This window comes from Microcaecilia unicolor, chromosome 10 (genome assembly GCF_901765095.1).
Source record: "Microcaecilia unicolor chromosome 10, aMicUni1.1, whole genome shotgun sequence".
Classification (NCBI taxonomy): Eukaryota; Metazoa; Chordata; class Amphibia; order Gymnophiona; family Siphonopidae; genus Microcaecilia; species Microcaecilia unicolor.
In genome coordinates, this window is record NC_044040.1 from 202,130,880 (window position 1) to 202,155,563 (window position 24,684).

The 24,684-nt window shown below is 43.7% G+C and overlaps 1 protein-coding gene and 1 long non-coding RNA gene across 2 annotated transcripts in view; one reads left to right on the forward strand and one right to left on the reverse strand.

The window, feature by feature from the left end:
* TBL1XR1 (transducin beta like 1 X-linked receptor 1) overlaps positions 1–24,684 on the reverse strand; it is a 405,824-nt gene that overhangs the window by 283,867 nt on the left and 97,273 nt on the right.
* Positions 10,059–23,590, forward strand: LOC115479111. Its single transcript, XR_003943611.1, has 3 exons — positions 10,059–10,068; positions 18,706–18,709; positions 23,487–23,590. It is a non-coding gene; the product is annotated as an uncharacterized LOC115479111 (long non-coding RNA).

Here is a 24,684-nt window from a genome sequence, read left to right on the forward strand (position 1 = left end):
AAGGAGTTCTGCTATTATGAAACCCGAGGAGTGAACCAAGACCCCATCATGGGAGATGCAGTAGGCATACGTATACCAGGAGTTGAAGCCAAGATCATTCTGCCAGCATGCAAGGCGGTTTGTCATATTGGAAGTGGAAACCCTGAAAATGATTTTCCTGTCCTGAAGCACATGGCCTCACAAAACCTATAACTAAACAGAGGATTTTTTAAAACCTTTAGACTCATCCTCTGGCAAGCTCTGAGACTTGAGAGTCCCTCAGGTCTTTACCCAATTTTCCTAGATATTCTCCAAGCTAACCGAATCCTAAGCCAGAGTCAAGATTTGGCTCGTGTGACTGTGCGAAAGTGGTCGCACATTGGCGCTAACAAATGTGGCTGAGGACCAGAGTTAGATGGTGTAGCAGAATATGGCTGTTTGCACCATTGTGCACTACAGATAGCAAGCTGCAGCGAGTCGTGACCCAGCAACCTCTAGATCTCTGTGTTCACTCTCAGCTGTTTGCTTAAACTATTAAGGTCTCTCTACACTGAAGTAGCTCCATAATAAACACTAGTTGTCCCATACAATGAAAAGGTGCAAAAATGCAATAGAAGCAATTAGAGCCACTGGTGACGCTGTGAATACCGTAATGGCTGGAGCTAGTATGCAATAGTTTGGCTAGTATTAGTGTGCAAATGAGAAAGGAGAGCTAACTTTCAGTACAGTACTATAGTGATAACTGCTCCAGTTATGCAATGATCTGCTTGGCAAAGCAAGAAGAAAGAATGAAATAAAATATGCTCCACTGGAAACAGAGCCCAGTCCACAGCTTCTAGCATAATGGACACACTGGCCTTGAACCTGTGACCTTCAGGTTGAAAGCCAGAATAAAATTATTTTAATGTAAACACTGCACCTGGAGAAAATGCCACCAGGGCAGCATAGAGGATGCAGAATTACCATGCAGACCAAGAGGAACATAGGAGGAGTGCACTGGCCTCAGAAATTAACTCAAAATGTAACATTTCTCCCAGAAACATGAAGAAGTCAACAGCAGCAAGTGCCTGACTCTAACTAAACACTGTCTGTACTGCCATGCTCTGAGAATGGGTAAGAGTGAAGAACCTAGAATAGTACCTTCCCTAATCCTGATCCCTTTCTCCCTTCCTTTTATGCAGCACACACACCATAAATCACCTTGAGGGTACCAAGCAGAGGTAAATCAATACAGAAATATTCTTAGTGGTTGGGAGTGGTTGGGAGGCGGAGCTAGTGCTGGGCAGACTTGTACGGTCTGTGCCCTGAAAATGGCAGATACAAATCAAAGTCAGGTATAAAGTAGCACATATGAGTTTATCTTGTTGGGCAGACTGGATGGACCATACAGGTCTTTTTCTGCCGTCACCTACCATGTTACTTACAGGCAGATGATCAAAAGCCCTGCGCTGTTCCAAACAGCGCTCTAAAATAGTGCTGGAACAGCGCGGGGCGCTATTAGACCTATGATCAGAGATAATGCATGCAAATTTAAGCAGCGCAATTATCTCTGCTTATGGGGTAGAAGTGCTGGAGAATTGTGCCTGAGCATGCGCTCAGCACAATCCTCCCGCACTTCTTGACAGGTCTGGGCTGAAGACCAATGAAAAAAGAAGGAAGCCCATCTTTAAATCGGAAGATGGACGTCCTCAACTGCCCTGTTGCAGGGACGGCCAAATTTCAAGGGGGGTATTGGAGATATAGTGACGGGGCAGTTGAGGACGTCCAAAATTTGGACGTTTCTGTGATGGGGCAGTTGCGTCCAAATTTTGGACGTTTCTGCAATGGGCAGTTAAGGATGTCCAAAATTGGATGTTGTTTCTATGAGAAAACATCCAATTTTGGACGTACTTAACTGCCCATTGCAGGAACGTCCAAAATTTGGACGTCCTCAACTGCCCCATCACAGAAACGTCCAAATTTTGGATGTCCTCAACTGCCTTCGCTGGTAAGTTTGCTGTAGGGGGAAATGGGCGCCTGCCAGCATGCAAATGCATGCTGGACAGGGCTCACCATTCCTCCCCAATAATCTGCAAGCCCTAACGCCAGCTTGGAGCTGGCGTAGGGATTGTCGCAGTCAGCAACCCAATCTTTGGCGCGCTAGACGCTGATCATTGGGGATGAATGTGTTAAGCGCTGATTAGCATGCATTTGCATGCTACTTGCGCTAAGAGCCCTGTTTAGCATACATTTGCATGCTACTTGAACTAAGAGCCCTCGAACGTGTTGTTTCACGCGCTCAAGGGCTCTGATCATGGGGCGGTAGCAAACGCTGGCGATAACAGCCTCTAGTGCCGGTGTTTGCTTTTGATCATCTGCCTGTTAGTGCCGGGTGCACACAAACCATAAACCACCTCAATGAGGGTACCAAACAAAGGTAAACCAAGACAGAAATATTCTTAGTGCTCAACTGCAAGAGGGTGCACAGTCATTGCCCTCAATAATACACTCACAATATAATCACTAACTGCCAAACTGCAGTTATTAAGCTTGGGGAAGCAACAGACCAGTCTGATAGTCCCACTAGACTTCCAACCCCAGTGCTGCAGCCGCTTGGGAAGCTGCGGAAGACCTGAGGACGGAGTCTTCTGACAGGAAGGGATCTGTGAGTCCCTCAGGCCAAGGCTGTACTCCACAAAGGTACCAAATTTGGAGGAAAAAAAAAAAAAGAGGTGGGGAGGGATCTACCCCAGCTCTTCCAGCCAGCTTCAGAATGTCCAGCCGGACTCTTCATGGAGCACCAGCACCTCAACCTCACCACCTGGCACGGCGGAAAAGAAGGTGCCTGCAGGTGAATGTGTCAAAGAAAACTCCACTATACCCAGAACACTGTGCTCCCAGTTTCAGGCCGCCCAGCGGCATCCAGTGGCACAGAGGTTGGCAGGTCTGCGCAGGAACAAATATCTGATGCTGCTCCCCAGTTCCCTCACCAGGAGCCCGGCTGACAAGACCCTGCCAGCACCACCATCATAAAATACTCACCCCCCCCTTCAGGAATCTGCAACTGGAGGCAAGTTTGATCCCCTCACCCCACAGCCAGGACTAAAAACTGGCACAAGTCCACTGCGTTAATGTGAGCAGGCTGTGAGATGCTGCTTGCTTTTTTTTTTTTTTTTTTTAATAAAAGGCAGAAGAAAGGGCTGGAGCAAGGTACCCTCAAGGCAGACTAGTAGGGGACTGATCGATGGGGGGGGGGGGGGGGGGGGGGAGGAAGGGAGGGATCTGGCGCCACCAGTTATACACCTAGACCCTAAGCCTGGGCCGCCTCAACCCTAAAAGCTCTATCAGACCTGGGGGAGCAGGCCAGGAGCTAAGTAATCCAGAGCTGAATGGTTATGATCATCCACCTGCTAGACAGAGAGAATACTGAGGTTAAGGTGGCTGCACATGACCACATATAGTAAACCTCTGAAGTTCTCTATCTCCACCTGCTGGTAGAGGGACATAGACTACAAGTCTCTGGATTGATCTGTGGGACAAAATGGAAATCCACTTTTTACTTGTTGTTAATGGAATTTGGGTCAGAAAATACTTTTGTTGAGTTCAAACTCGTATGGAGGTGTATTTTCAAATCACTTAGCTTTACAAAGTTACACATTAACCAATGGAACTTTGTAAGTCTAATACTCTTGTTTACAAAGCTGAGCAGGCAATGGCGACACAGACCACTCAAAGTGAATGGGCTGTGTTGGCAGTACAGCACTGCCAGCCTCAGTGTTTTTGCTATGAGAGGGTATTTTTTTTTTTTTATTAATTTCTTTTTCAGGCTGTTTGGATTGAATGTAACTAATTAGGGAAGGTTCTGTTTTAATCCCCAATAGGCATGTGTCCATTTTGGTACTTATTTGTGGGTATACACTGAAATTACAAAATACCTTATCGTTTGGACCCTGTTTATGTTCACTTATTTGTGTGACTATGCATGTGGCAGATTTTTTGGTTTAACATTTTGAACATTTCATGTCACCTTTGCTTAAGGTTTTTTGTCACTTTTTTACAGTTCACTTTATTTGTTCTCAGTGCTTGTTCTAATTCACATTGATTTATTTTACCTTCATACTGATTTGAATTGAGTTTTTATGCATTTAGCGGACACCTTTTACATGTATATCAGTATACATTTTGTATTTTTTGGTTAAGATTGTGCATGTCAGTATTTTTTATTATCTGTGTTTTGGTAGTTATTGGTTTTACTGACATTAATTTGTATTGATTTGATTTTATCTGTACTATTTATGATTTATATGTTTTCAATTCATGTGTTTATTTTTTTTAACAGTTTTCACCCTGTGGGCAAAACATGGCCATGTCGGGTAACTGCTTTAATAAATGATACAGATCTTCAGAACTGTTGGTCTGCTTGGCTTCCTTTTTTTTTTTTATTATTTTTTTTTTTTGAAGACCAAACAGCTACAGGAAATGTTTTAGTTGAAGTTACTACTGCTCAAGGAGGTGCCACCAGTTTATGAAGGCTTCACATTCTTTGTCACTAGAGTTGCCAACTTTTTTGCCACGAAAAACCTGGCACCAGCCCTGCTCAATGCTTCACCCATGCCCCTCGTCCCACTCATGCTATGCCTGAAGTCCCTCGCCATGCCTACTGTTGTACTCTTCTCCCACCTCGCTACTGTCACACTACTGTTGGCATCTCAAAAGAAAAACTGCCACATGTACATACATTCTATGAATATTTCACAAACTTTACACAACAAACAGATTTCCAGTAACCAAACTCTGCTAAAAAAAAAAAAAAAAACACACATTCTATGTTGTACAAACCTATCATAAAGCAGCACTAATGTCCAGGGCAAGGCCAAGTGGTTAGAGCAGCAGACTGGGGAATCAGAGGACTCAAGTTCATAACCGCACCATAGCCCCTTCAGACCTCAGGCAAGGCACTTAACCCTCCATTACACTGGAATGGCCAGGGATGGCACTGGAAACCTTGCCCCATTCAGGGTCTACTATCAACCATCACACTTGTACTGGCTCCATAAGAATTTCACAGCTCACTTCTTGTGGGCATCAGGTGCTATTTAGCTACAACTTTACAGAGACAGCACCTTAGAAATACAGAACAAGTCAGACTGCTACAGATCCCTACACAGAATACACAAAACTAGCAGAATACCACACCTTGGGCATTTGCATAAAACATAGACAGACCCTCAGTAAATATGAAACAAGAGACCACACATGAATAGAGATATGAAGACAAAAAGACAACTGGAAACTTCAAAAAGACAGGTGCTTCATGTACAGCAATACTAGAGAAACACAAGAAATGTAAGGTATCAGAGAAGCACATTTGCCAAAATTGACATATTTCAATATATTCAGAATAAATATTGGGTTTGTTTTTTTTTTTTTTTTTTTTTTTTGGGGGGGGGTTACCTCTCGTCTGAGCATTTTAGTTTTTTCCATTTGCTTTGGTCCCAGTTCTGCTTTTCTCTTATCAGGGTCTCCTGTTTCACATTTCCTCTCTCCATATCCACCAACCATCTTCCTTCTGTATCCCTAATGTGTTCTGGCTGTCCAGCATCTCCCCTCTATGTCCCTGCATCAATCCTCCCCCAATATTCCCCATCTGCCCTCTGTATCTAGCATTGTCCCTCTGTATCCCTGTCCCTATGCTCCCCTCCATGCCCAACATCTTGTCTCTGTCCCTGTCCTATCCCTTCCCCAGTTTATCTCCTCTCTTCCCCTTCTCCCACACCGAACAACATGGGGCCAGCATCTCTCCTCTCTCTTTTGCCTCCCCCTCCCCCAGTTTGGCCTCTCTCCCTCTCTCTTCCCTGATTACCTGGTACTGTCTCTCTCTCTTCCTCCCTCTACTCCCCCTTCCCAGAGTCCAGCACCTCTCCCCATTTCTTCTTTCCTTCCTTGGTCCAGTATTCTTCACAACTTACTCTCGTACTCTACCCGCACTCCAATCTTGCATCTCTCTCCCCCCCCCCCCCCCCCCACACTTTATAGATTGCAGGTCTGGCATTTCCTTCTTCTGCCCCCCCCCCCCCCCAAAAAAAAAAATGGGTCTAGGTTCTCCTCTTGCCTTCTGACTACTTTTTGGTTTTGTTTTGGGTTGGTTTTTTTTTTTTTTTTTTTGGGGGGGGGGGGGTTTGATAAAACAGGAGTGTGTGGGGGTGCAGAGAAGGAAAAATTATATCTTACCTGATCATGTTCTTTCCTTTAGTCACAACAGATGAATCCAGAGACTTGTGGCTTATTACTATCTACCAGCTGGTGGCAATAGACTGAACTCTGACATATAGGATGGTATGTTCCTTGGTCAGTTAATATTTCTCGCAACAGAGCTGAAGAAATTATTAGAATATAAATATTTCTCCTTCCTCACAGGACATGAACTGTTACATTGCACAACTAGGAAACAACAAATCTAAACAGAGAAACAGACTGAAGTGATACTGCAGATCTAGGGTGGGGATCTGAATTCATCAGCTGTGACTAAAGGAAAGAAAATTATCAGGTAAGATAAAATATTTTTCATTCCATGTCATCAGTAGCAGATAAATCCAAAGACTTATAGGATGTAGCAAAGCTGTCCTCAAACGGGGCAGGAATCAGAAACACCCACAGAAAGCACTGATGCTACAAAAGATGCTTCCGTCCATGCCAAAACATCCACGCGATAATGTTTGGGAAAAAGTATGCAAAGAGGACCACATAACTGATCTACAGATTTCTTCTAGTGAAAAGGCACGAGACTCCACCTATGATGTGAAAAGAGCTCTGGAAGAATAAGCCTTGAGGGGCGCTGGAAGCAGTTTCCCCAACAGCATATACAAGGAAGCAATAGATTCCCTAATCCATCGGGCAATGGTTGCTTTCGAAGCTGCATTTCCTCGATTTGGACCCACAAGGATGACAAGATGATCAGATCGCCAAAAATCATTGGTAACCTGAAGATACTGAGGAGAGCACCACGAACATCCAGAAGATGCAATGAAGCAAAATTCCTTCCCATAATCCTCTCTTAAAGGAGGGAAGATACAAAGGTCAATTCACATGAACAGATATTACTTTAGGAAGAAAGGAAGAAAGAGTTCAAATAGTAATCCCAACTTTGGTGAAGTGGAGGAACGGATCTCTACAGGAGAGAGCTTGAAGCTCAGAAATCTGTTATGTAGAAAAAATCGCTACCAGAAAAACTGATTTTTAGCATAAGATCCTTTAGAGTAGCTTTACAAAGGGGCTGAAAGGTTGGCTTCTGTAGTGATTTAAGTACCAGATTAAGATGCCACTAAGGACAAAGAAGTTTAAGAGGAGGCTTCAATTGATTAACTCCTTACGGGAACGAACAGTGTCAGGATGCGCAGCCAGAAAGGAATTCATAAGTCACCAACGGTAGAAAGCTAAGGCTCGTACTTGCACCCTTAGAGTAGTTTAAGACATAGCTTCCTTTTATAGTTAGTTAGCTCTGTGATTTAGGCAGCGGTAGATGGGTTCCTTGATAGGATTAAGATGTCTAGGGGCAAATGTATTCACTGCTATGTTTATTTGAAACTCAATAAACAAATTGCAAAATAAATAAATAAATAAGATGTCCTGCAAGAAGAGTGCAGGATGGTAAGGAAGAGGGCAGGGGAGAAATAGCTCTTTCCGAGCATCAAGTTTCAAATACTTCCCAAACTAGCGCATAAGCTGACAAAGCTGAACACTTCCTTGCATGAACAAGGTTGTAATCACCTGATCTGAATTACCTTTCTTCCTTAACATTGACCTCTCAAGAGCAAGCCATAAACACCAAGCAAGTCAGATCTTGCATCTGAATGGGACCTTTCAACAAGAGACTTGGATAACAAGGGAGACAAAAGACGAAATGGGTTGTCTAACAGGAGATGAGTTAGGTCTGCACACCAAGGCCTTCTGGACTAATCCGTAACAATCAGGATTACTAGGCCTGGATGAAGAACGACCCTGTGAAGTACTCTGCCTATCATGGACCAAGGAAGGAGGATATATAGAGGTTCCGATTCCGACCACAGTTATCACAGCATACAGTTATCACAGCATCTATCTCCTCTGAACCATACTCTCTTCTCCTGCTGACAAACCTGGGGACCTTGGCATTGTGACGAGATGCCATGAGATCCAGACTGGAGCTGCACCACTTCTGTATGATGAGGTGAAAGACTTGAATTGACAACGCCCATTTCTCCTAGGTCTAGAGAGTTCTTGCACAGATAGTCCGCTTGAACATTCAGAGATACAGCAATGTGAGCTGCAGAAATCTGAAGCAAATGTGTTTCCACCCAGTTTAGCAGCATGCAAGACTTGGTCGCCAATGGAACACTGCAAGTACCTCCTTGCCTATTTATGTAGGCCACAGTCGTTAGATTGTCCAACAGAATGCAGTCCCATTTGCCCTAAAAGAAGGGCTGAAAAGCCAGAATGGCCATGTGAACTGCCCTGAGCTAATAAGTACGTAGTATGCAAGTGTTGCCATACTGGGACAGACCGAAGGTCCATAAAGCCCAGCATCCTGTTTCCAAGAATGATCAATCCAGGTTACAAGTATCTGGCAAGATCCCCAAAAAATACAGTACATTTTATGCTGCTTATCCTAGAAATACTGTCAAAATTGTGGTGGCGTTAGTCTACTAGACATATAACCGATATACAACCAATCAATAGTAGAGTTCGAATAGTGCCAGATGGTCACAAGATTGATTTGTTTTAGGGAAGTCTCATACAGTCACTAGGCAATTCTTTTACCATTCATCTGGTATGCCTGATCGCTGTGACAATTATAATCTTAGACAACCCCCAATCCCATCCGTGACTACTGAAATAATTTTTTAATTAATTTTTGCTGCTTATTTTATGCTTAGCTGAATTTCTTTCAAGTGACCAATATTGTGTCAATTATAGTGGAGATGACTTCTGTATAACACTTATCTGTGCATGTGAACTTGTGCGATCCCAGGAGTAATAAATAGCCCGACAGGTGCCTGTTTCGCTTCAGTGCTTTGTCAAGGGAACATCAGTCTATCTCTCTATCCTAGAAATAAGCAGTGGCAAGTCCCATCTTATTTATTATCTCATTTGTACCCCACAGTTTCCCAACAGTGTCAGGCTCAATGTGGCTTACAGTGAACTACAGAGGCAGACACCAATGCAGTGAAATGAAGCTAATACAGCAGAAAACCCTTCAAGAGAGAATGGGGTAGGAATGGATGGAAGGAGTAGGAAAACCAGGAGGGAAGAGAGAAGGGGAATGTGTCCAAAATGTCTCTAGATCGATGCGCATCCAACAGTGGAGACACATGCAGAGGCCATGGGTTAAGCATTTCCAAATAACATGGTCTTTAAAGATTTCCTGAAAGTTAGATGGTTGGGGATGGTTTTTACGGTTTTCGGCAAAGAGTTCCAAAGCTGAGTGCTGATGAAAGAGAAGGATGTAGCATACGTGTATTTGTACTTGATGCTGTTGCATTTTGGATAATGAAGGCTAAGATACGAACGGGAGAGTCTGAATGTATTCCTGAGAGGTAGGATGATGAGATCTATCATGTAGCCAGGTACCTCACTATATAGGATTTTATGAACTAGAGAGCAGAGTTTAAAGGAGATTCGATCCTTGACAGGAAGCCAATGCAGTTTCTCTCAGAGGGGCGTGGTACTTTCAAATTCCACAGACCAATTTAGCCGCTGTATTTTGGGCCGTCTGCAGTTCTTAATGAGGTGCTTTTTACATCCAGCATAAACCCTGTTACAGTAATCCAGATGGCAGAGAACGACAGATTGTATGAGGTTGCGAAAGACCTCTCGAGGGAAAAATGGTTTATTCGTTTTAGTTACCACAGCAAGAAGAACATCTTCTTTGCGGTGGCATTAACATGTTGTTCGAGTGAAAGTGAGCGGTCAAGGGTGACTCCCAAAATTTTGAGGCTGTCCAGGATAGGAAGGTTTAGGGTGGGGGTGATTAATGTTGAAGGTCTGTACTTGTGCTGTGATGATAGTAGAAGGAAGTGTGTTTTGTCAGCATTCAGTTTGAGTTTGAAAGAAGATGCCCAAAAGTACATTGTTGTTAATGGCTTTTGGACTTTTCTTTAGGAAGCTATCCAAAACTTTTTTAAACCCCACTAAGTTAACTGCTTTTACCGTATTCTCTGGCAACGAATTCCAGAGTTGAATTACACGTCCAATGAATAAATATTTTACTACTTTGTAGGTTCAAGTGCCCTCTAGTCCTAGTAGTTTTGGAAAGAGTAAACAAGCGATTCACGTCTACCCATTCTACTGCACCATCATTTTATAGACCTCTACCATATCTCCCCTCAGCCGTCTTTTCTCCAAGCTGAACAGCCCTAACCGCTTTAGCCTTTCCTCATAGGGTAGTAATCCCATCCCCTTTATCATTTTCATCGCCCTTCTCTGTACCTTTTCTAATTCCACTACATCTTTTTTGAGATGCGGGGACCAGAATTGCATACAGTATTCGCGGTGCGGTCGCACCATGGAGCAATACAAAGGTATAATTTTTGTTTTCCATTCCTTTCCTAATACGCAAGGGTAAATTAGGCCTTACCTGCTAATTTGCTTTCCTTTAGTCCCTCCAGACCGGCCCAGAATGTGACTGATGGGTTGTGTACGCCTTCCAGTAGGTGGAGACTGAAAAAAAAACTGTGACTCTAGCGAGCCAATAAGAGCCCTTGTCAGCTAGAGAAAGATCCAGTAATAAAGTACCAAAGTAGAAGAAAAGTCATACAATAAAAGCATAACCTGTGCATCCAAAAAACCTGAGCAGCCACCGGCACATTGCCAACATAGAGTGAGTGACTGCAACATAACATGGTCTTTCAAAGAGGACACTTAGTAAACCAGAAAACATTTCTTTTAATTATTTATTTTAATACCGAAATAAACTAGCAACACAGCTCCAACAAAGAATTTGTAACTTCTGAAACACGGATACCTGAAGGGAGGGATCTGGGCCGGTCCTGAGGGACTAAAGGAAAGCAAATTAGCAGCTAAGGCCTAATTTACCCTTCCTTAGCGTCCCTCTGGACCAGCCCAGAATGTGACTGATGGGAAGTAAAGCAGTGCAATTATAGGAGGGACCCTAGCAGCCCCACCGACAAAACACTCGCTCCGAAAGCAACCTGATGATGGCTGAGAACGTTCAAACGGTAGTGCTTAGAAAAAGAGTACAAAAACGACCAGGTCGCCGCCCTACAAACGTCCTCTGGTGGCACCAAACAATGCTCTGCCCAAGAGGCTGCCTGACCTCTTGTAGAGTGAGCCTTAACATGCTCTGGAACAGGTTTCCAAGAAAGAAGATAAGCTGAAGCAATCAGTTCTTTAAGCCATCGAGAAAGGTCATGAACCCCTTACGCGCACCTCCAATCAGAACAAATAAACGATCAGATCGCCGGAAGTGATCAGTAGACTTAATATAGCGTTTCAACACCCATTTGACATCCAAACACTTTAAAAGCCGCTGCTCCTCTGAGCCGGAAAAAGAACCTAACACAGGCAAGACCACCGGCTGAGAAACATAAAATCGAGATACTACCTTGGGGAGAAAAGAAGGGACTGGCCGCAACACTACCCTATCTGAACAAAACTCCAAGAACGGCAATCTGCACAACAACGCCTGCAACTCTGAAACCCGCCTAGCCGAAGCAACGGCCACCAAAAATACTGTCTTTAGAGTCAAGTCCTTCAAAGTACAGGACGACAAAGGCTCGAAAGGGGGCTTAGTAAGAACTGTAAGCACCAAATTGAGATCCCAACGAGGAAAAGAACATTGCGAGGGAGGACAAAGGAGATTAACTCCCCGCAAAAAACGTACCACCATCAGGATGACTAGCTAGAGACTTCCCTTGGATGCGACCACGAAAACAAGTCAAGGCCGCAATCTGCACCTTAAGAGAAGCCAAAGCAAGACCTTTGTCAAAACCTCGCTGCAAAAAATCTAAAATTTGCAGAACCGAAGCAGTAAAAGGAAATAGACAAAACTCCTGACACCAGTCCTCAAATATCCTGCAAGTGCGCACATAATTCAAAGAGGTAGAATGGCGACGAGAGCGAAGCACAGTAGTAATGACCTGAGCGGAATAGCCTTTCTTAATCAGTTTAGTCCTTTCAAGAGCCAGGCCGTAAGACAGAATTGATCCGGATCGGGATGAACGACCGGACCCTGCGACAAGAGATCTTGCATGACCGGAAGTCTGAAAGGAAGATCCACCAGAAGATGTCGAAGGTCGGCGTACCACGGCCTTCAAGGCCAATCCGGTGCCACCAAAATCAGACGTCCCCTGTGCGTCTCGACCTTGTGAAGATGCCCTATCAGAAGCCATGGAGGAAAGGCATACATTAAACCGGCCGGCCAGGATTGGAGAAGAGCGTCCATGCCCTGCGCTTTTGGATCCTTGTGACTGAAGAACAGAGGAAGTTTTGCATTGCCGGAGGAGGCAAACAGATCCATCCTAGGAGACCCCCAACGATCGACCAGGAGCTGAAACGCCACTGCGCTTAATGAACACTCTCCGGGATCGAGTATGTGACGACTGAGAAAGTCTGCTTGAACATTTAGTACTCCTGCTACATGCACCGCTGATAAAGCCACCAGATGGATCTCCACCCATTGAAGTAACAGCAACTCCTCTCGTTCCAATGGTAGGCTCCTCGTCCTTCCTTGTCGATTGATATATGCTACCACTATGGCATTGTCTGACATTACTCGTACTGCCTGGCCTCTCAGAAGATGAAGAAACCTTTGGAGAGAAAGACGAAATGCTCTGGTCTCCAATAGATTGATGGAGCATAATGTCTCCTGATGAGACCAGAGACCCTGAGCAAACTGCCCTTGACAACAGTGAGCTCCGCAGCCTTGGAGACTGGCATCTGTCGTCAGCACAGACCATCTGGGCTGATCTAGAGGCATGCCTTTGGTCACATTGGCCTCTCGAAGCCACCACCGCAGACTGGTCTTCACCTGGAGCAAAAGTAGCAGTTGTTGATGAAGAGAAGACAATCCGTCTGGGACAACCATCTGGACAGCAGAGACCACTGGAGAATTCTCATGTGAGCTCTGGCCCACGGAACCACCTTGATTGATGCTGCCATGGACCCCAGAACTTGAAGATAGTCCCTTGTGGACGGTGACTGCAACTGCAGAAAATGACAAATCTGAGTCTGCAACTTGAGAACACGGGCCGGAGGAAGAAACACCCGACCCTGGTTTGTGTCTAATAGGACCCCCAGATACTCCAACGACTGAGAAGGCCGAAGATGGCTCTTCTGCACATTGGCAACCCAACCTAGGGACTGTAAAAATTCTACTACCCGAGCAGTCACCTGAACACTCTCGTTGTACGACTTTGCCCGGATCAACCAATCATCTAAGTAAGGATAGACTAAAATACTTTCCTTTCTGACAGCCGCAGCCACTACTACCATGAACTTGGTAAACGTGCAAGGAGCAGTCGCCAGCCCGAAGGGAAGAGCCCGAAACTGAAAATGGTAACCCAGCACTGCAAAACGAAGAAACCTCTGATGAGCAGGACGAATAGGAATGTGGAAATAGGCTTCTGTAAGATCGAGAGAAGTGAGGAACTCCCCAGACCTGATCGCAAAAATGACAGACCTCAAAGTCTCCATAGGAAACGAAGGCACTTTGAGTGCTCGATTGACCGCTTTGAGGTCCAAAATTGGCAGGAAGGAGCCTTCCTTCTTCGGCACTAGAAAGTAAATGGAGTAACAGCCTTGAAGCTGCTCCGCCAAGGGAGCCATTTGTCTCGAAGATCCAGAAGCCTGCTGAGGGTATCCCTGTCAGCTATGGCCTTGCTGCGAGAACAGCACAGAGATTCTAGGAAAGCATCCGACAAAGGGAGAGCAAACTCTAAAGCGTACCATTCTCGAATAACCTCTAAAACCTACCGGTCCGAAGTAATCTGGGCCCACCTCTCTTGAAATTGTGCCAACTGAGTACCCACTTGTACAAGAGGCTGGACCCGCAAAACTTCATTGTTGAGAGCGGGAAAAGGAGGAAAGGGAAGTTGCCGCTTCTCGACCTCCATGAAAGGACTGAGTCCTCTGAAAACATCTGGAGTGTTGTCCTTGAAAAACTCTGCCTGGCCGAAAACGACGAAAATCACGGCCTCTACCCCGACTTGAAAAAGTACCACGACCAGAACCCTGTGGACGATCCTCCAGTAACCTAGAAACTTTAGCCTCACCTAGGCTATGCACTAATTTATCTAATTCGTCTCCAAACAGAAAAGAACCTTTAAAGGAAAATTTACTAAGCTTGGACTTAGAAGCCGCATCAGTTGACCAACCACGCAGCCAAAGTGTACATCGGGCCACCACAGGAAGAGCCATAGGCTTAGAAGCCCAAAGCAAATCATAAACTGGGTCATTCCATGTCAAGTGGTCTGGTGGTCCCTGCGCGACCATCATGGATTTTGATGAAATTTTCTGTGAACATTCATACAAGTCCCCAATGAACATTGGTAAAGTTTTACGTTCGCTGATGCAATACTTGCTGAGATATAGTAATCTGTTTGACCCCATATTGCAGCCTTCTATGGTATGACTCCGAGATTTCGGAACTTTGAGACATTATCTCCGGCAATATTTTGTTGAGAGAAACAAAACTTGGCCATCTTGTACAACTTTTTGCGCTCTATTAAACAAAATAAAAAAAAATCTTCATGAGCGATTTCCATGAAGAAAACTTGGAGCAAATTTGGTCCGAAAAATTTGCAGCACGAAAAAATTGTAAGGTTTGGCTTTTTATATCTCTGGGATTAAAGGTGTGATAAACGTGAAACTTTGCACACAACAACTTATCAACACAAGGTTTTTTAATATAAAATTTCATTCTACTAATATTTTCCATTAGTTCACAAACAGTGTAAAGTTGATGATTTTTGCAAAAACGCCCAAAATAGGGTATTTTTAGCCCACTTTTACAAAAAAAGACCTTCTGAAAACTCTTTTTAATCATTTTCATTAGAAAGAGCATGTTTCAAACCCCTTAAAAAATTAAGGATGGCTTTTCATCGCCTTGTCGATTTATGTAGGCCACTGCTGTCGTATTGTCCGACAGAACTCTGACAGCCAGTCCCTCCAGGGTCGTGTAAAAGGCAAGAAGTACCTGGAATATCGCTTTCAACTCCAAGCGATTGATGGACCACTCTGACTCCTCAGGTGTCCAGAAACCCTGGGCATGCCTTCCCTGGCAATGTGCTCCCCAGCCCTGCAGGCTGGCATCTGTTACCACCAGGCACCAAGAGGGAAGTGCTAGCGGCATTCCTCGCCGCAACATGCTGTCTGAGAGCCACCACTCCATACTGAGCCGGGCCACAGGGAGCCACGTGAGTCTGCGCTGGTAATCTTGAGATATTGGAGACCATCGTTGAAGCAGGGAACACTGCAGAGATCTCAGATGCGCTCTCGCCCATGGCACCACTTCCAAGGTGGGCGTCATCGACCACAACAGCTGGACTATGTCCCAAGCTCGCGGGCGAGGCATCCTCAGGAGCAGAGAGACCTGGTTCTGAAGCTTGCACCGCCTTTGCTCGGGTAGAAAGACAAACCCCGAGGCTGTGTCGAACTGGACCCCCAAATATTCTAGAGATTGAGAAGGGGTCAGGTGACTTTTGGGTATACTGACGACCCAGCCCACAGATCAACTGTCTTCCAAATTATGGGCTCCCCAAATGATGCCTATGTGTCACACTGTGGTTCATAATTGTTACAAATGTTTTCTGTATACACCTAAACGAGGACCTGTCATTCCTTCAGGTCATTTACCTGTTGTCCAGGGACCTGGTATATTGATTTCACAGATATGCTGACACCTGTTCGTGGTAAACGGTATCTGCTTGTCTGCGTGGACGCTTTCTCTAGGTGGGTGGAAGCTTTCCCTTGCTCTAGAGAAACCGCACAAACTATGGCACAATCACTGTGCAATGAAATTATTCCTCGATTTGGTATTCCTGGCAAAATAACCACAGATAATGGTACACACTTTGTAAATGAACTGCTGCAGAATCTCCTTCCAGCACTTGGCATTACTCACAGAACTGTCTGTGTCTACAAACCCACCAGTAATGGTTTGGTAGAAAGATACAATGGATTGCTGAAAACCAAAATGCGTCAGCTTATGGCAAATGGGATAAAGAATTGGCTTGATGCCCTCCCACTGGCACTCTTATCACTTCGTGCCACTCCATCCTCTTCCCTTAAACTGACGCCTTTCCAATTATGTACAGGTCGCCCAATGCGACTTCTACCTGGCAATCCAGACACTCAAGTGCCCGATCAATACTCAGTATACTGGGATATCTTGCAGACTATTGTAAGTTCTCTGTCCTCAATTCCACAGGCCATTTCGGACAGAAGAGGGGATTGTGATGCCAATAGATCTCCCCCTTACAAAGTGGGCGATCTAGTGCATCGGCGTTATTACACGCACAAAACTTGGTGAGATCCCATCTACGTTGGCCCCTTCAAGATAGAAGCTCTGTCAGCTACAGCTGCTAAGCTTGAGGACCACACATCCTGGGTCCATCTGAAAGATATACGAGTCTACCCGAATACCGAATCAGGCCTCCTGGATGTTTCCATTGATGTTTCCAGCACAGCAGCCACTGGAGAGACCTGTCCCACCACGAACCCCATCTCCACCGCCACTGAGCCCAAGACCACCGACCCCACATCCAACACTCTTAAACCATCTTGATCAACTCGACCAAAGACTTAACCACTTAATCAACTTAGACCATCCATCTCCTGAATCGCACCTCCTTGATCTGGCTGACAGTCATCCAAACCTTCGCAGAATCTCCAGAGTCACCATCTGAACAACCACCTGTATTTGAACCAGCTTTTGAGTTGCCATCCTCACCTCCACCTCCCACTGTTCCAGCATTCCCACTTCCCTACGTTGATCTTCGCATCTGTCTCATCCGAATCCGTAACCTTGCAGAAGATCTCACCCAAGTCCGCAACTTAGCAGGACAGTTGAATCTGGAAGAACAAGAGTCTGTTGCGTTTTCAACAGTACAGAATTTGCACAGCAACATCAGTGAGCTGCTCGACATTCTACATTTGTACTTCCCGAATCAAGCCAGATAAATGCCACAGCAAGTTCCGCCGCTGTTCACTCCAGAGGAACTCATTCCCTTACAGACTATTTCTTTACATAAAGTTCCTATTCCAATACCACCTTTCCCAACCACTCCTGTGAAAGTTTTAATACCACCACCCTCCCCCGCTGGTAAAGTTCTCCGCAGGGAACCAACTGCTGAGAACCTTGCTGCCCTTGACGCTATCAAAGAACCAGATCCACAAACAACTGAACTTTACCCTGTTGACACGTGTGACTCTGAGCAGTTATCTGAAACCAATACCCATTGGTCCAACGACTTTGACGAACCTTATCTGGAAGACGACACCATTCCAGACGACACGGACGCAAACAGCACCGTGGCAAGTGTTGTTTCAGCAGCAGTTACGGTGTTACATCAGTACACCCTCTTCTTCTGCTTTCCATCTGCTCGACTGTTTGCTGTTGGACTTGTGTGCATGATCCTACTTTGTATAGGTTTGGTTTTGTTTCTCACTACCTTGTTTACCTATACTGCTGACAGTAACCTCTTAGATCTTTGGATCTCACTCACTGCCTTTCCCACTGGCAACGTTACTTTGCCCGTTGGAAACGCCACGGTACTTGCAACCACTTCGGTACTTGCAACTACCCCAGCGGTACTTGCGACTACTTCGGTACTTGCAACTACCCCAGCAGTACTTGCAACTACTTCTGTACTTGCAACTGCTCCTGCTTCTCCACCTACTACAGCAGCCTACACAGAACCCCAACAGTACACCACATTCACACACTTGTTTGGACACACATCCCTCCAAACGATCAAAAAGATCAGTCCCCTTGCCACCAGTATTCCCACTCCCTGGGCAGACACATCTGCCACAACAGACTTTTCAACTGGCAATCCTGCAGTGCCTATTGAAAACGCTGCGACTATTCCTGTCCTTACTGATTCTCCTGTTTTGCATTCTACAAGTGTTTCCGATACTAACAGTAGCTCGGACAATATTGTCCCCACTATTACAAATACTTTTGAGGATAATATTACCTTGTTTGAATTGCGAACCTCCCCTCCTCCTTATCCTGTGGTTCCTACTAGTGACGTTCCTCCTCCCACGAATACTACCTTAGCCACTTCGAGTACCACAGTCCCCGCTACTCGTCCTCCCAGATAGCTCACCATCCCAAAGTAGCTATCAATATATGTCCCAGAACAGACCAGATAACCAGCCTTCTCCACCTGATTCTCCCCCACCGTCGCCTTTAAATTTAAGTGAACAGTTAATCCCTGAACCCCCAGAGTACCTTTTTGATCCAAGAGAATTGATACATCCCCATTGGGACCCAGCTCCAGAAGACGATCCCAATTGGGACCCCTTCACACGATTTCAAACATTGTGTGAACCCTTATTTGAGAGTTGGACACTAGGTCCTAGTCGAACGGTCACACACACTCTGGTACTGTTTGCAGGAACCTTAGGTTTACAAGTTGAACAAACCGACGACCTCCTAATAAGACCAGAAACTGGTGACGTTGTAGATTTTTGGTTGATCACACACGCCGTACTGGGCACTGACTGGATACCCTTCCTGTTCATTAGAGAGGTTGGATTGGGACCTTTGGAAGTATATAGCCTTTTTGAAATCCCCGACCCTACTGAAAGAGGAGCTATTAGAATTTACCCACCCTACCCAAATTCTTCCTCATGATATATCAAGCATTGGTATACCTTGGAATACTAACTATAGCAATTGCAGTTCTGGTTAAGACCCTAGGATTAATTTTGTTACTCATTTTCATTAACCGCCAATTGCCTTTGGTACAGTCCAGATCTTACATTTAACCATGAAAACTACCAACATGAAGTGCCTAGCCCTTCTGTTGTGTGTGCTCACCATGCCTATGGTACAAGGAACAAAGGATCTAGAAAGTTTTCTGCAACAGTTTATTACCACCCCCGAAATAACATTACCCACAACTAAAGACACGACCACAATCACCCTTGATGTGTGTGCTTACACAATGTGTGGGGAACATCCCATACAGCAATATTTGTCAGCTTTTGAGGTATACCTGTGTCCCTTCTCCAATTGCGGAAGTTGGGCACAAGTATGGTGGTACACAGGTTCATGGATTCCCTACTCAGGTAGTGAGATTCCAGATCTCAAAAAGAGCATTTCTATCATGAAATTGCGAGTGAATGGCCTCTGTCCAATGACCAAATGTAATCAAGTGGCTATCACTTTCAGAGGAGTGACGGCTGTTACATACAGAACTTATTCCTTAGGAATTGACGCCTCAGGTAGAGACCCCGTTGGAAAATTTAAGATTGTTCCACCCCCAACCCAACCAGAAAAGAATCCTTTGATGCCAACAAAAATCCCAGAATTAAAGATTCCTTACCAGATTGTGCCGATTAATAATTCTAAAGATTTAATAGCATTAGAAACAGGATTTGGAGAAACAAACCTGTGGCTTGAATGGGCGCATTATACTACAAAGAGTTGAAAAAAAAAACAAGATGGCGTCCGGAAGGGAACGCTAGCCAGACGGCTCGTTACCCGTTTCCCCTCAATCCTTTGAAAAAAATTCTTTTTTACCTTGTTTGCGATGCCGAAACGGAGGGGCAGGCAGCGGGTGACTCCCTCCACAGCTGCCGTGACTTCGGGACCGATGGACCGTTTCGCGCTGCCGGTGAGAATGCCGGGGCAAGATTCCTCGCTGCAGGAGGGAGCAATGGGAGGTTCTTTGCTCCCTCAGCTTGAGGCCGACATCACCTTCAGCCCCGAGCAGCGGAGTCCTCCGATGATGCCGGCAAGGGGTCTACAGCAGGGGCAGGAAGCACCCAGTGTCTCTGACCTGGAAGTGCATTCAGCTGAGGGAACTGCAGCAGACCAGGAACTACCGGTTGTGGAAGTCGGAGGAGCAAGACCTAGGGAATTGCTGGCTGGGACCAAGGAGCAGACAATGAAGAAAGTTTTGACTGAGCTTGCTATACCCAGTAAGTCATTTTTGCCTATTAAACCTGGGAATATAACTCTTGATTCGATTTGGGAAGCCTTGGTGGGACTTGAGAACTCTTTTACACAGAAGATATCTCAGGTGCTACAGGTAACCCAGATGCCTTTGGAAAAAATTGAAGTTTTAGAAACCAGAATGAGTAACACCGAAAAAACTTTAATTTCATGTAATGAAGCTCTAAAAACTTCACAACAAATACAATCAAACTTGATAAAAGAGAACATTATTTTGCACCAAAAGACTGAAAATTTGGAAAATCAACTAAGAGCTAAAACTCTTAGGTTGATTAATTTTCCAAAAACTATTCAAATGGCTCCACTAATAATGTTTAAAAAATATTTATCAGAAATACTAAAGATTCCAGAACAAGCATATCCTCCGATTTCTAAAATTTATTATTTGCCTCCATATAAAATTGAGAAACAAAAGGGTGTAGTGGACCAACCAGAACAAAGACCTGATGCTTCATTCGACATGTTGAATTTAACACAAGAACTTCAAAAAGAAGAAATGACAACGATTCCTGCAACATTGATTGTCTCCTTTGTGTTAGAACCCGACCGTGATTGGGTTCTTAAACAATTTTTTCGCCATAGAGATGATCTCTTTATGAATACAAAAATTAGAATATTTCCGGATATAGCCAGAGTTACACAAAGGAGACGTCAAGCGTTTCTGAAACTCCGTCCAAGGGTTTTACAGTTAGGAGGTTTATTCTGGTTAAATTTTCCATGTAAATGCGTGATTAAAGTTAGTTCAGTCAAATATATTTTCTATGATGCATGTCAGCTGAATAATTTTCTTGATTCTAAGTTAGCGGCTAGTTCTAGTCAGCAATTCCAGGCTTTGTCTACATCTACTCCGTAAAAAGGAATATAAGGCATGTTATGTTCTCTTCTTTTTTTTTTTTTTTTTTTTTCTTGATCTTGTATTCATGAAAAAAAAATTATTTTCCTGGAATTGTACCTTGTTTTTTCTCCCAAATTGTGGACTTGAAATGGATGAGATTAAGTAGTTTTCTTATATATTGATTTTCCTATGAAAAATATCTATACTTTTCTCCATTTTTTCATTTACAAGTGTTCTTGTAATAATCTGTTAAAACTTATAAATAAAATAATAAAAAAAAAAAAAAAAAAAAAAAATACTACAAAGAGTTTGAATGTCTCTAATTGTTATTTTTGTTCCCATGCAAGAGCAGAACCAACAGTAGTTCCCTTTCCTTTAGATCTCCACAATGACCCAGATGGTTTTTGGTGTATGTTAGAGTTATTACAAATGAAAGATGATATCAACCAGACTTGTCAATATCTTAACGAGCACCACCCCTACTTACCCCCTCGGCTGAGGGTTCCACCCGCATTCAGGATTCCAGATCCTGCTACCAGATATCATACATGTCTGGAACGATATGGGGTGAAAAATACACGGTTTCTAGGAAATTTGACCAATTGTAATACAACCCTAGAAAAAGGGACTCTACGAAATCTAAATCTCACAGACTTTTCACAAGCTAGAGCAGACATATGGTGGTACTGTGGAACCCACACTATCTACCATACACTCCACAGGAGTTGGACAGGCAGATGTGCCTTAGTCAAATTGGTAATTCCAATTATAATAGCATCTTTGCTCCCTCCTCATAGCAGCTCTTCCTCACGAGTGAAGAGAAATGCAATGCCTGGATCTTTTGATGATCGGGTCTATATAGATGCAATTGGAGTTCCAAGAGGGGTTCCTGATGAGTTCAAAGCCAGAAACCAAATAGCTGCAGGATTCGAATCAGCTTTCTTTTGGTGGGCTACTATAAATAAGAATTTAGACTGGATCAACTATATATATTACAACCAGCAGAGATTTGTCAATTACACCAGAGACGCGGTTCAAGGAATTGCAACACAATTAGATGCTACCAGCAGAATGACGTTAGAAAATAGATTAGTTCTTGACCAGATTTTGGCATCGGATGGCGGAGTGTGCCGGAAAATAGGTACACAGTGTTGCACCTTTATCCCCAACAACACTGCTCCAGATGGATCAATCACCAGAGCTTTGGAAGGCTTAACCTCACTGTCACAAGAATTGGCAGAGAACTCTGGTGTTGACACATCCTGGACTGGTTGGATGGATAGAGCTTTTGGTAAATGGAAGACATTTATCATTTCAGCAGCCACTACTATAATTATAGTGGTAGCAATTTTTGTATTAGTAGGATGTTGCATAATCCCTTGTGCTAGAGGCTTAGTAGAACGCTTAATTGAAACTGCAATAATGAAAAAGACAACAGCAGGACAATATGTCCTGTACGAAAATCTCCTTCCCAACACCACAGGAGATAACACATTGGACTATCTCCCTCTGAGAAGGACCAATCGCTATGCAAATGCTAGAGACACTAGAGAGATGTCAGCAACTGTATAATCAGGTAATAGCACACAGGGATACAATATAACCATATAAAGCTTTATAAGATGATGTGATACATGAGCAAAATGTCTACATAACCTATGCAAATCTATGCAAATGTATACTCAAGATACAATCAGTATATAACCAAAGAATTTATGATTGATAACAATATATACTCACATAGGTAAGAATAAGTTAGAACCTGCATATTAAAGGGTAGAATCAAAAATATTATTATAGTAATTATAAGTTTTTGTATAACCACAGATATAGATAAGAAGGATTGAAATAATTGAAGTGGTGCCAAGATGGTAATCTCAAACCAAATAAATTTGACTGTACCAGTTCACATTAAGACTTGGAAAATTTGATGGCCTTATAGGATACCTTCTGGAATGGATGGTACCATGGTGTATTAACCCTGGTGTCACCCTATGGGATAGGGTGAAGAGGGGAATGTTAATATATGGCTTGGCTTCAGACCTACCACTGGAATAGTGGTGGGCTAAGCTACACGGCCTAAAACAACTGAAAAAGTACTGACTAGGCCAAATGACAAGCTAATGATTTCTTATATGAGAATCTGCAAAAAGCAGGTCTGAACAATGAGTCTTAACACAACCAGGTACAACTTTCTGATTGAATATAGCACCTATAATGAAAGAATAATGGGTAAAAGGAATAAAATGAGGTTCTTAAAATGGGACTTATTTTCCATAAGATGGCACACAGATCATAAGATGTTATGAAAGGTATTACAAAAGGAAGATGTGAAACTGATAAAGATATTTGGTAAACGAGAAAAACAAAATGTTCCAAAAACATGTTGACTTTGACGGATATGGGGCAATCTCTTGAAATAGCTAGAACGGAAAGACAGATGGTACAGATGCGCATCTGGCCGGATACGAAAGTATGATCTCAGAAATTGAGAAATATTAGAAAAAAAAGGTACCTCACAATAGACTTGTATTGGGACTTGGGGCTATAAAAGAGATAAGATTTTGAGAGAGAGTTGGAGTCCTCCCCAACGCTTTCTCGGACAGCGGAGCCCTATGCGATTGAAACCAGAATGTGTTTGATGTCTGTACTTAATTGAAAAACTTGGTAAGAATAAAGCCTTCTCTCTGAAATCTATCTCTGTCTTTATTTTCAAGTATTCTTCACCTTTCATTGATACTACAAACTAAGCCACACACACAACTAACACTCAATGTCTATATAAATTACTGTTGCATTTTAATAGAATACATGTAGCTACATAGATGAACAAGGATTCACTTAGATCCTGATAGACAGAAGGCCATGGTCATGGACAGTATCCTAGACTTACGCCTTCTGATATCTACACAACAGAGATATCACTGGGATGGAATATCAAAAGGATTTAGGCAGGCAGCCCAACATATAGTGGAGGCGCAGACCCTTTGTCCCTGGAGAAGGGAATTCCTGGGGCGCTAAGAGGGCCTTTAAAATTTGCAGCTTGGACTTAGAAGCCGCATCAGTTGACCAACCACGCAGCCAAAGTGTACATCGGGCCACCACAGGAAGAGCCATAGGCTTAGAAGCCCAAAGCAAATCATAAACTGGGTCATTCCATGTCAAGTGGTCTGGTGGTCCCTGCGCGACCATCATGGATTTTGATGAAATTTTCTGTGAACATTCATACAAGTCCCCAATGAACATTGGTAAAGTTTTACGTTCGCTGATGCAATACTTGCTGAGATATAGTAATCTGTTTGACCCCATATTGCAGCCTTCTATGGTATGACTCCGAGATTTCGGAACTTTGAGACATTATCTCCGGCAATATTTTGTTGAGAGAAACAAAACTTGGCCATCTTGTACAACTTTTTGCGCTCTATTAAACAAAATAAAAAAAAATCTTCATGAGCGATTTCCATGAAGAAAACTTGGAGCAAATTTGGTCCGAAAAATTTGCAGCACGAAAAAATTGTAAGGTTTGGCTTTTTATATCTCTGGGATTAAAGGTGTGATAAACGTGAAACTTTGCACACAACAACTTATCAACACAAGGTTTTTAATATAAAATTTCATTCTACTAATATTTTCCATTAGTTCACAAACAGTGTAAAGTTGATGATTTTTGCAAAAACGCCCAAAATAGGGTATTTTTAGCCCACTTTTA